A 12,065-nucleotide genomic window follows, 5' to 3' on the forward strand; every position below is an offset into this window, starting at 1 on the left:
AATACACATTTCCCCGCGGTGTTCTGGCACAGTTTTCAGAGCCAAAGCCGGAGGGAGCTCCTGGCTGACACCCCCTGGGTTTGTTGCTCTCCCTCCTCACTCTCCCTCACCCCCAGATCCAGCGGTCCCCCCACCCCTGTGGCTCCCACAGCACCAGGACGTGTTGATGGAGCATCGTGTCCATCTGTCCTTGAGCCGTGGGAGAGGAGAGGGGAGCTGCCCCCATCCCTGCCGGCATCAGCCCTCTCCCTCCACAGCATCATCTCCGCCTGGGTTATCTAATGGCTGTGGCAGAGCCTTTAAATGTCACCCACTAAAGAGAGAACAACGGCGTCCGGGAAGGGAGGGGAGGCTGGGTGAGACAGGATGGGAAAAACAGGAGCAAAACAGTATCGATTTCCAGCCAATTATCACTGTTATCAAAGCAGAGCAATTAAAGGATGAGGCCACATCGCCAATACCCGGCTGCCCCTCCGAGGCGAGGCGCGGGCTCAGCGGCTCTGTGGAGCACACACAAACACATCCGAGTTCCCTCTGTGCGTGTGTGCTCGGGGCACACGCGTGTGCTCACACACACACACACACACACACGCGGGTCCTGAGCTCTGCGGTGTCTGCTGCGCTTGTTTTCCCGGCGGAGTTAATCTCCCCAGCCCGCTCCACCGCCCCGATCTCCGCGCAGCCAGGATGTGCCTCCCTCCATCTGGCTCTGCCTGAGCCCAGGGAGGGCGGAGGGCGATGGGGACGGCTGGCAGAGCACTGGAGGGGCTGGAGCTGCGGGAACTCAGCGCATTTTTCCTCTTCAGGTCATCCAAAATGTTCTCTCTCCGTGTGCCCATCCCTCTTTCTCCCTCCTCCTTCCTGCTGCCCCAAGGTGCAGGGCCTGGCTCCGACCCTGCTGTGCCCCAGGGCTCTCCAGGCTGCCAGCTGGGCACTCGCCCTGCCATGGTTTTGGCTTTTTACGCTCTTGCAGGATGGATGTGGGAGCCACACAGCTCCAAATCACCATCCCTGTCCTCGGTTTGTCCAGCTGCAGCCCAGGAGACTGAGGGGAGGCTCCTCGGGGGCTGCAGCTCCTCCCCAGGGCAGGCACAGGGGCAGGGGCTGAGCTCTGCTCTGGCACAGGGACAGGAGCCCAGCAAGGGCTGCAGCTGTGCCAGGCCTTGGCATGGAGCTCAGGGCAAGGTTCTGCCCCCCGAGGCTGCTGGGCACTGCCCAGGCTGCCCAGGGAATGGTGCCAAGGCTGCCAGAGCTGCAGGAGCTCCCAGGGCTGCTCAGGGTGGGGCTGTTGGGGTGGCTGTGCAGGGACAGGGCTGCACTGATGATCTTTGTTAGTCTTTTCTCACTCAGGATATTCCAGCATTTTATGATTCTGTGATTCCATCACTGGTGGGTAGTGTTTGGGAGCACCAAAGATGCCAGCAGGGACCAGACCTCTGGTTCAAAATGCAGCCCAGAGCAGTAATGGGGGTTACAATGCACTGTGTCACAGCCCAGTGACCCAGTGGCCCTGGCACAGGGTGCCCAGAGCAGCTGGGGCTGCCCCTGCATCCCTGGCAGTGCCCAAGGCCAGGCTGGACAGGGCTTGGAGCAGCCTGGGACAGTGGGAGGTGTCCCTGCCATGGCAGGGCTGGGATGGGATGAGGTTTAAGGTTCCTCCCAACCCAAGCCAGTCTGGGGTTATACAAACACCCCCAATGAACAGCCTGAGACATGGTGGTGTGGTTCCAGCACTGGGAGGGTCAAACCACAGCCTGGGGCAGACCCCAAAGCCTCCCCCTCCCAGCCTCAGCCTTGTCCCCAAGGGCTGCACTCCCCACATCCAATGGCACAGCTTGAGAGCAGCATCCCCAGCAGCCACCCCAGGAGATGCTTCCCAGGCATCTGGGGAGGAAGGGAAGCTGGGCTCTGGTCCTTTTGCCTGGAAGGGAGCTTATATGGAAAACCACAGAGGCTGACAACAGCAGAAACCCTTGTTTGGCTTTGGCCGCACTCTCAGCAGCTCAGGAGCCCCGTGCTGGCTCTCACCACTGGGAATTGCTGCTTCCCTGGGGAATGGCAGGACCTGAGCCCTGACACCCTGCCTGCTCCCAGTCCCCCCCATTGCCCTGTCCCCTGTCCCCTGGCTGTGCACAGCTAACACATTAACCCAGTGCTGCCCCCAGCCCCGCTCTCCCTGCCTGTGTGACACACATCTGGGCCAGCACAGAGGTGCAGGGGGGCATCAAATCCTTTTAAAAGGCTCAGTGGGTTAGAAACCCCCTTGCAATTACCACCTTCTCCTTGTCTGGTGCACACAAAGGAGCCTCTGGGGCGCTGGGCATGTTCCTGACAAACCCAACAGAGCCACGGGAGCCAGGAGGAAGGGACGGACGCAGGAGCCTTTTCAGACTCTGCTATTTGGTTGCAAACTGCTTAATTTCCTGAACAAAATGATATTTTTGTTGTTGTTGTTGTTTTGATGGAAAGGACAGCACTTTTTTGGCATGGTACAATCCCAGGGCTATTCATCCGTCACCACAGCAACGAGCTCCATCAATGGCCATCCGAGATTGCGGATGATTAGAGACAACATGTAAAAGGTGGAAGACGCTGGGCACCTCGAAAACCTCGTCTTCCCAAATGACTTGAATTATCCTCATTATTTCTCCCCGGCCAATTCTCTCCCCAGTCCGCAGGAGACGTCGCTGTTATATAAACACGGGAAGAGCCAAGTTATGAGAGCAGGGAATGGTCCCTTCTGATGGGGACTGACCTGGAAAGCTCATGACATGGAGGATGAAACCCTCTGAGGTGCTCAGGGCATCCTTCTGTGCCTGGAAGTGGGGAGGAGTGGGGCAGTGCTGCTGTCAGGGACCATGGCTGAGCCTTGGGGTGAGGTGACCACAATTCCTGCTTTTCCCAGTCCTGCAACTCTTCCCTGAACTGTGCCAGCCCATTCCAGGGACTCACTGAGGAGCTTCTTGTTGGTTTGCACCTCAAGGACCCAGCCCATCCCCACCACCAGTTTTTGGGGTAAACCAGAGAGAAAGAGGTCACTGGAGCCTGGAGAAGGTGTGACACATCCCAGTGGAGGGACTTCCTGTGGTGACAGTGTCCTGAAATATGGCAGCCCTGAAACTTTAATGCCCACCTGCAATATTCATGGTGCTTCCGACAGCAGCAAGGTGGGAATTGTGCAGAGCAGCCTGAATATTTCATGGGGGGTTCAGCACTGGGATTTTGGGGATGGTTTCCTGCACTGCCATGGAGTCTGAGGATCCAGTGTGGAGGAAGAGTGATGGCACCCTGAGTCCTTCAGAAATAATCAATGCTTGTTTTGGCCCTGCCCAGGGTGGGAGGAGAGGTCGTGTCCTTTTGGGCATCTCTCTGCTCTGGGGGGATCGGGAGATGCATGGTGACCTCCCAAACTGGCTTTGGTGGCTGTCCCCCACTCTGAGTCCCACAGCACCACAGAGGGGCCCCAAGAGCCCACCCTGGGCTGGGATGTCCTGGTGTCACTACAAGGGACAGGGACAGCAGCTGTCCCCAGTCCTGCAGGGCTGTTTCCTTGCTAGAGGCCCTTGTCCCAGGGCCATGGGAGGTGACGGTCACACGGGTGGCTGGCATCCAGGTCAGCTCTCCATTGGGACATCCCCTCTGTGAGCCAGGTGCTCAGGGCCAGCCTTACACAGGATCCTGACCCAAACTGGCCCAGCCCACCATGGCAAAAGGTCCCCAGAGCAGTGACACCGCAGTGAGGGTGAGGTGATGGTGACAACATCAGGGGACAGCGGCTCCTCCCCACCCTCTGCAGCCCTCCCTGAGCACTCCCTGCCTGGGGGCTGCTGGGGGGTGGCTGCCTCTGAAAGGAGCCCCAAGGGCAGCAGAGCCCCCACCATGGCAGGGACAGGGCTCAAGCACCCTCGTGGTTCCAGCAGAGCCACCATGGGCAATGCAGAGCCCATCATGGTGTGCGTGTCCTCTCCTCACTCCGTGCCTCAGTTTCCCCTCTGTGTGCTGGGGGTGAGCCCTCTGTCTAGGGCATTTTCCAGGACCTCAGGTGAGAGAATGGGATACCAGTTATAGGAATGTGCCCTCTGTTGATGGAGAGACAAAACCCTCCTTTGTCCCCTCAAAAAGGAAAGAAGCCCAGAAGTTTCTCTCCTCGATTAGGTGAAAAGACATCTCATAGGATCTGGGGGACTTCACCTCAAACTTAAGGATGGCCAATTGCACAGGAGCCAAAATGTCCTGCCTGAGCAACTAGAAAAAGAAGAGAACAAAGAAACCAATGGCTTTTGTGAGGTATTTTACCAGGAGCAAGAACCTCTTGCACCTGGATTGGTTTTTCTCTGTAAAAAGTTTTGTTATTTTGCCTCTTATTAAACTTTTTTGTTTCCAACACTGCAACAGAAGCCATCCTGCTGATTGTATGCCTTCTAAGGTAGCTGAGCTGTCTTGGGTGAGAAATAGATCTCCAAGAGCTTATGAGACCTGGCTTGAGGAGTCTCCCATTGCGATCAGTGGGTTCCTGACTCCATCCAGGGACAGACCTCAGCCCTGAGCACACAGATGGGAAGGGACACGAGTGCCCATCCTTCTCTTCATCGATGGAGCAGCACAAGGAGGCAGAGTGTGGGTGCTTCCCCTGAGCCCAGCACCAGGCAGGATCAGCTTTGCTGCCCTTCTGGAAGGTTCTGGGGCTTCTCCTTGGAGCAGGGGGCTGGGGACTGCTGTCACCACCCCTGAATGGCTCCTGGGGTACATGGACATGAGGGACAGCTCTGCCCCAGTGTGGGAAGGTGTCCTTGGGGCAGAGGTTGGTCCTGGAGAGTGAACCCTGCACTGTTTTTTCCTCCTTTTCTCTGGAGCCACCCTTGCTGTCCCCCAGTGCCACATGTGAGGTGCTGGCACCTCTGCTCTGGGACATTTGGGCCATTCAGGGCTCCAAGTGCTGGCTCCTGCCTTGGGCTCTTCCCCTCCTTCAGTCCCCACCGTGGTGCCCAGGGCCCCTGCTTAGGGGGCACCCCCTGGCCAGGAATGGTCCCCCAAATCCCACCTTCCCCCTGCTCCCCAAGCTCCCCTTTGGCTCCCATCTGCTCCCCAGCACCCCCAGCACCTCAGGGCAGGGGAGGAATGGCCAAAACTACACCAGGGAGCCGTGGCTCTGATCAGGCTCGATTGGAGCCGATAATTAACAGCAAGAGAAGATCGATAAGGGAAGCAGCTGTGCTGCAGCCAGGGACAGGGACAGGGACAGGGACAGGGACAGGGACAGGGACAGGGACGGGGACAGGGCTGGGGCCCCTCCTGCCACCCCGGGGGTGCCCCTCTCTGCCCCCTCAGTGCCAGGGCTCTGCTGGCATCCTGCATTCCCACAGGAGCAGGAGGATGGAACATGCACACTGAGGGCTTGGCCATGTCCCCCGGGGAACCAGCCACCACCACCAGGCTGGGGGTGACAACGGAGGGACCCCTCCCCATCCCACAGACCCCAGGCCACACAGACAACGCAGCCGGAGCCCACGCTCCAGGTCAGGGAGCTGCGGGGTGGGAGAAGGAGTTAATTCCTACACCGAAAAGCTCTTTGCCGGCATCTCGTCTCTAATGGAAGAGTCATGTCGGATTAGCGGGAGGGCGGACGAGGCGCCGAGCGAGCGCCCGGCCCGGCGGGCCCGGCCCCGGGGACAGCGGGGGCAGCCATGCGGAATGGCAGATCTGGGCCACTGTGCCAGCGCCGCCGGGGCCAGCGCGGACCGGGGAGCGGCTCCGTGGAGATCCCACCCGGGATTCCATCCCCAGCCACCCCCATCCATCCCCAGCCACCCCCCGAGCCCGGGGATGCTTCACCTGTGCGCCCACCCGGGGCTCGGAGGGAGGGAGGAAGAGAGGGAGGATGGAAGGAAAGGAAGGAAAGGAAGGAAAGGAAAGAAAGGAAGGAAAGGAAGGAAAGGAAAGAAAGGAAGGAAAGGAAGGAAAGATGCTCCGGGAAGGGCCAGACGAAGCGAAACCCTCGGGGCACGGCGGGGTTTGGGGCTCAGGGGCCACTGGACCTTCCCGCGGTGCCGGTGCCATCGGAGGGGAGGGGACAGCGCGGGGGACACGGCAGGTGATGGCTGAGACACCGAAATTCCCTGTGGGGACTGCTCCAGACGGAAGGGAAGGGAAGGGAAGGGAAGGGAAGGGAAGGGAAGGGAAGGGAAGGGAAGGGAAGGGAAGGGAAGGGAAGGGAAGGGAAGGGAAGGGAAGGGAAGGGAAGGGAAGGGAAGGGAAGGGAAGGGAAGGGAAGGGAAGGGAAGGGAAGGGAAGGGAAGGGAAGGGAAGGGAAGGGAAGGGAAGGGAAGGGAAGGGAAGGGAAGGGAAGGGAAGGGAAGGGAAGGGAAGGGAAGGGAAGGGAAGGGAAGGACTCCCCGAGCCCCGGGGGCTCCGCAGCCGCTGCAATCCAATCGCCGAGGGCCAGCGATGCCCGGGAGATGGAAAAGTGGGTCAGGCACATTGGACACCATGTGCTCCTCCTCTCCTTTCACACTCCTTATCGCAGAGCCGATGGTAAATAAACCAGCCCGTCTCCCCAGCAACCCCGGCGGGCGCTGGGCTGTGCCGGGAGCGGAGTCCAAGGTGAGCCACGGTGGCAGCCATGGGAGCCAGCCCGGGCAGCTGCGAGCCCGGCATGAGCAGGAAGCCCCAGCCCGTGGTGGGAGCAGGGTCTGCCCGGCAGCCAGGGACCCCCACCCCGGTCTGCTGGGTGGGAAATGTGGGGAAGGCCCATGTCCTGTGTGATCTGCCCCTGCAAAGGACACTGAGTGCTCCCGAGCTTTCACTGGTTCTGGCAGAGCCCAAAATGGAAAAACTCCCAAAAATGGGGATATTTGCCCCAAGGAAGCACAGTGAGGTATTTGAGGTGCCTTGTCTCCCTTGGGATCTGTCAGCAGGAGAGCATCAGAGCATCCCTGACCCACTGACCTGTAAAAAGGAGGTATCCCAGAGGGGCCTCACCTTGTACCACCCCACCGAGCATCCCCCTCCTCGGGTAACCCCAGTGGCTCTCCCGAGGCAGGGCTGGGTTCCTGCCACCCCCCTCCAGCTGCTTAAATCAAGCAGAGCCCTTTGTTTTCTCCTTTCATATTATTTAATTCTCCTCTCCTCACTTGCACTGCAGGGGCAGTGGCTAAGCCCAGGGCTTTGCTAAGCTGGGATCGTATTAAAAGAGCAGAGAGGAAGAGAGTTTCTGGTGCTAAGCTGCTTGTGGTAACAAAGATGGATTTAAGGAAACTGCTCCCATAGCGATATTATTGCCCAAAAGCACCCAAACCCCAAGGGAGAACACCTGGGGATGCAGGGAAAGGCCTTGGGGTGTTCCAGCTGGGATGCACCGGGCACTGCAGGGCTGGGGGTCCTGTGTGGGGCCAGCAGGTGATGCCACAGCAGGAGCTGGGACCCACAAGCAGAGCTGAGCCCTCAGAGGGGGCTGGCACAGCCCTTTGGGGCTGGCAACAGTGGGTGGCTCACCTGGGCTTTGGCTGCATTAAAAGCTAAGCCCTCTGGCACGGCTTTTTCCAGAGCAGCAGCCAAAAAGGCGCTTAGGGGCCGAGGCAGGTGCCTGCCAAGCCCTAATTAGGGCTGCTCAGCGGGGCTAAAGCACAGCCCCGGCTCTGCAGGGCAGGGCTGAACCATCAGGGATGCCACTGCTGGGCTTGGGGTGTTTGCTGGGAGGGAAAAACCCCTCCTTCCTTCCAAAAAACCCTCCTTCCTTCCAAAAAACCCTCCTTCCTTCCCAACACTGCACCCCGTGGGAGCTGCCAAGCCTCCCTTTGGGCTTGGCATCCCCAAACCAGCAGGATGCACTGATCAGAGCCCGGGCATGGGCAGGGCCAGCAGCAGATTTCTGGGCACTTTCCTCCTCCCTGCTCTTTACCTCGCCTTCTCTCTGCATTAACATGTTAACTTTGGCCAAGAGCTTTTCCCACTGACCTACTGATCTTTCCTATTTCGGTGCCTGGAATTAAGGGATTGCTGGGATTAACTTGCACTAAAGCCTCCAGATCGGCTCTGGAACGGGACGCCCAGGTACGGGCACCGTGGGCAGCCTGGGGGCAGGAAGGAGCCTGGCAGTGCCCCAGGGGCACCGGGGGCACCGGGGGCAGGAGCCTGGCAGTGCCCGAGGGCTCCAGCGTGGCTGAGACAGGGCAGCACCCACTGTGCTGGCAGCTCTGCTTCTGCTGCTCCCATTGCCAGGGTTTTGGACCCAAACGCTCCCACCCTCCCATTGCCAGGGTTTTGGACCCAAATGCTCCCACCCTCCCATTGCCAGGGTTTTGGACCTGCTGTGCCCAGGGCTGGGCACCCACACAGGTGATAGGCAGGGTGGGTGCAGAGTCCTGGCTGCCCACCCAGGGCTCTGCCTTGGGAAGCAGCTGCTGCCTGGAAAAGGGGCTTGGAAGCTGCACAGCCCCTCGGTGGCATCCCTGCTGCCAGGACAGCACCTTGACCAGCAGCATTTTCCTGCTGCCAGCCCCAGCCTGGGGTGCCACAGCCATGCCCAGCCCAGGATGCTCCTGGCACCTGCCACATCCTCTGCCTGCCCCACAGGGTGATGCCCCAGTGCCACCAGCCCCCAGAGCCTCACTGTTGGTGGCAAAACCAGAGCCGCCCCCTTGGTGGCCCTGCGCTATCTTTTTTGCAGCATTTCCACAATATTCCAATATGGGGGCAAAATAAAATCTCCAAATTTACCCTTTTCACCCCAGATTGGAGATTCCCCTCAAAGGCAGGTGGCTTTTCCACCTGGAAGGACCATGCCACATCCCAGCCCTAGGGTCTGTGTCACTGCCAGGTGCCCCCACCTGCTGTGGGACCCCTGTGCTTGCCACCAGGCACAGGAGAAGCAGCATCACATGAAACTCAGCAATTTTGTGGCTGGGAAGTTCAAAAAGATGGAGGTGAAGGAGGGGCTGGAGGGGGGGCAGGAACAACCCAGCTTTGAAGGTGCCTGGAGATTAACTCAAGGCCATGGTTGAGGCTCGGAGACTTTTACAGCAAAACCTCATTAAGGCGGGAGCGGGGGGAACGGGGGGAGTCAGGAAATCTTCTAAGCAGGAGGAAAAATGTTTGATTCAGCAGAAACAAGTGGGAAAAAAGCCCCCTTGAGTCCCCCCACTCCGCTTTTATCTGTCCTGGGGGGATTGGGGCTGAATATGAAATCTGCCCCTTTCCTCTTTCCTGTTTATCTCCTAATTATGACGCTGGAGATTCGGTGCCCGGACGGTGCCGAGCTGGGGCTGTGCCAGGGGGAGCTGCCCGGGGAGCCCCTGCACCCCTCGCTGCTGGGCTGAGCCCCTGGGGCTCCAGGGAGGGAGGGGGTGCTGATGGGAGGGCAGGAATGTCCTCCAGGTGCCGATTTGGGTGTCATTGGTGCAGTGAGGTGGGTCAGGGCTCTGCAGCCTGGGCCAGGGGATGCTGCCTTTGCCCCTCCCCAGGGACCACCGAGCCCAGAGGGGTGAGCAGGGCTGGGCTGGGCCCCTGGGGCCAGGGCAACCAGGGACAAAGGGAGCAAAGCCCCCAGGGTGAGCACTGCAGCCACCCACGGTCACCAAACACCACGGCCCAGTGACCTACTTGGGGCAGCAGTGAGATATGGGAGTGTGGGATGGGGATGGAGAGAGGCATGGAGAATGGGACAGGGATGGAGAGAGGGATGGGGATGGAGAGAGGGATGGGATGGAAATAGGGGTGGGATGGAGAGAGGGATGGAGAGAGGGATGGGGATGGAGAGAGGGATGGGGATGGAGAGGGGGATGGAGAGAGGGATGGAGAGAGAGATGGGGATGGAGAGGGGGATGGGATGGAAATAGGGGTGGGATGGAGAGCGGGATGGGAACGGGGACGGGGATGGAGACAGGGATGGGATGGAAACAGGGATGGAGAGAGAGATGAGGATGGAGAATGGGACAGGGATGGAAACAGGGATGGAGACAGGAACAGGGATGGAGACAAAGATGGGGATGGAGACAGGGATGAGGGTGCAGATGGACAGGGATGCAGGAAGAGACAGGGATACAAACAGTGATGGTGATACAGGCAGGGATGGGGATGAAGGCAGGGGTGTGGATGCAGGCAGGGATGGAGGTGCAGGCACGGATGGGATGTGGGAAGGGATGGGGATGAGGCAGGGATGGGGATGAAGGCACAGATGGGGATGCAGGCACGGATGGAGGTGCCGTTCTCCACCCCATGGGCACCCAGAGCCGCTGCCCGGGGCACGGTAGGATCCAGCCCGGCCCTGGTTCCCCTCCCCCGGCCCCTACGGAAGGCTCAGCGGTCACTAATTGCTCGGGACACCCCTCGGGGTGCGGGGGGAGGCTGAACGTTCCTCCCCCGGCAGCTCTGCTGGCCACGGCTCCAATTAGCCTCGTTACCTGCGTCGCTGCTGATTAGGGCCGGGTAATTGCCCGGCGTTCGGTGTCCCTCAGAGCCGCATGGCAGCGCCTATTGCATAAGCACCGGGCCGGCGTTACGTGAGCCCCGAGCGAGCCAGGCCAGCCCGGGGGCTCCGGTTACAGCCGGCCCTGCTGCCCCCTGCTCCCGGCCCCGGGCGGGGACAGGGACAGCCCCCACGGGCCGCAGGGCTCAGGGGTGCACCCCACTGCTGCCTCAGTTTCCCCGTTCTCCGTGCTCTGCTTTGCACTCACAGTGTGTCCTGATAACACCCACCCTGCACCCACGGCCCCATGGGCCCTGAACACCACAGCCCCATGGCCCCACAGCCCCATGCCATGGCTCCTGAACACCACAGCCCCACAGGCCTACAGCACAGCACCATTCCATGGCCCCGCAGCCCCACACCACCACCTCATGATCCCACAGCCACATACCACAGCCATTTTACATGGCCCCATTACCCCATGGCCCCACAGCCCCATGCCATGGCCCCTGAACACCACAGCTCCACAGCACAGCCCCATTCCATGGCCCCACAGTCTCACACCACCACCCCATGGCCCCACAGCCCCACACCACAGTACCATTTCATGTCCCCATAGCCCCACACCACCACCCCATGGCCCCATAGCCCCCCACCACAATCCCATTCCATGATCCCACAGCCCCACACAACAGCCATTTTCCATGGCCCCATTACCCCATGACCCCACAGTCCCATCCCATGGCCCCACAGCCCCACAGCCCGTGCCATGGCAGCCTTTGCATAAGCAGCAGCAGCAGAGGTGCAGTGACTCACAGCCCTGCAGCGAGGCCACGTGCCCAGCACCCTGCCTGATCCCACTGCCTGCCAGGCCTGGCACAGCTGGCACAGCCGCCTCTCATGCCCGCGGTGTGAGGGCACTGCCCCGTTTGCTTTGGCACAGCCGAGGTACCCCCATCCTGCAGTACCGAGGCAGCAGGGAGAGAGGGAGGGAGGGTGGCACTGACACCGTGGGGAGCACAAAGCAGTGACACCCAGCCCTGGGCAGGGGGTGCCCCCCTGTGCCGCCCCCACAGCTGGGGGCACAATGAGGATCAATGACTGCAAGTGCTGCAGTTCTGCTGCAGCCCCCCAGCCCCCAGTGCTGGCCCCACCCTCAGAGAGTGTGGGGAACATGGCTGGGCCCTCATCCAGCCCTGAGGGTGAGGGACAGGACCCTCATCCAGCACTGGGACTGGGGGACAGGACCCTCATCCATTCCAGATATTGGGGCACAGGACTCTCATCCAGCCCAGGGATGGAGGGACAGGACCCTCATTCATTTCAGATATTGGGGGACAGGACTCTCATCCGTTCCAGGGATTGAAGGACACGACCCCCATCCAGCCCTGGGGCTGAGGGACTCCCAGAACCCTCATCCATTCCAGATATTGGGGGACAGGACCCCCATCCAGCCCTGGGGCTGAGGGACTCCCAGAACCCTCATCCATTCCAGATATTGGGGGACAGGACCCCCACCCAACCCTGGGACCCCCAGGACCCTCATCCAGCCCTGTGAGTCGGGGACAGGGCCCTCATCCATTCCAGGTATTGGCGGACAGAACCCTCATCCAGCCCAGGGACTGAGGGACAGGACCCCCATCCAGCCCTGGCACTGGGGGAC

This window comes from Zonotrichia albicollis, chromosome 29, assembly GCF_047830755.1.
Source record: "Zonotrichia albicollis isolate bZonAlb1 chromosome 29, bZonAlb1.hap1, whole genome shotgun sequence".
Classification (NCBI taxonomy): domain Eukaryota; kingdom Metazoa; phylum Chordata; class Aves; order Passeriformes; family Passerellidae; genus Zonotrichia; species Zonotrichia albicollis.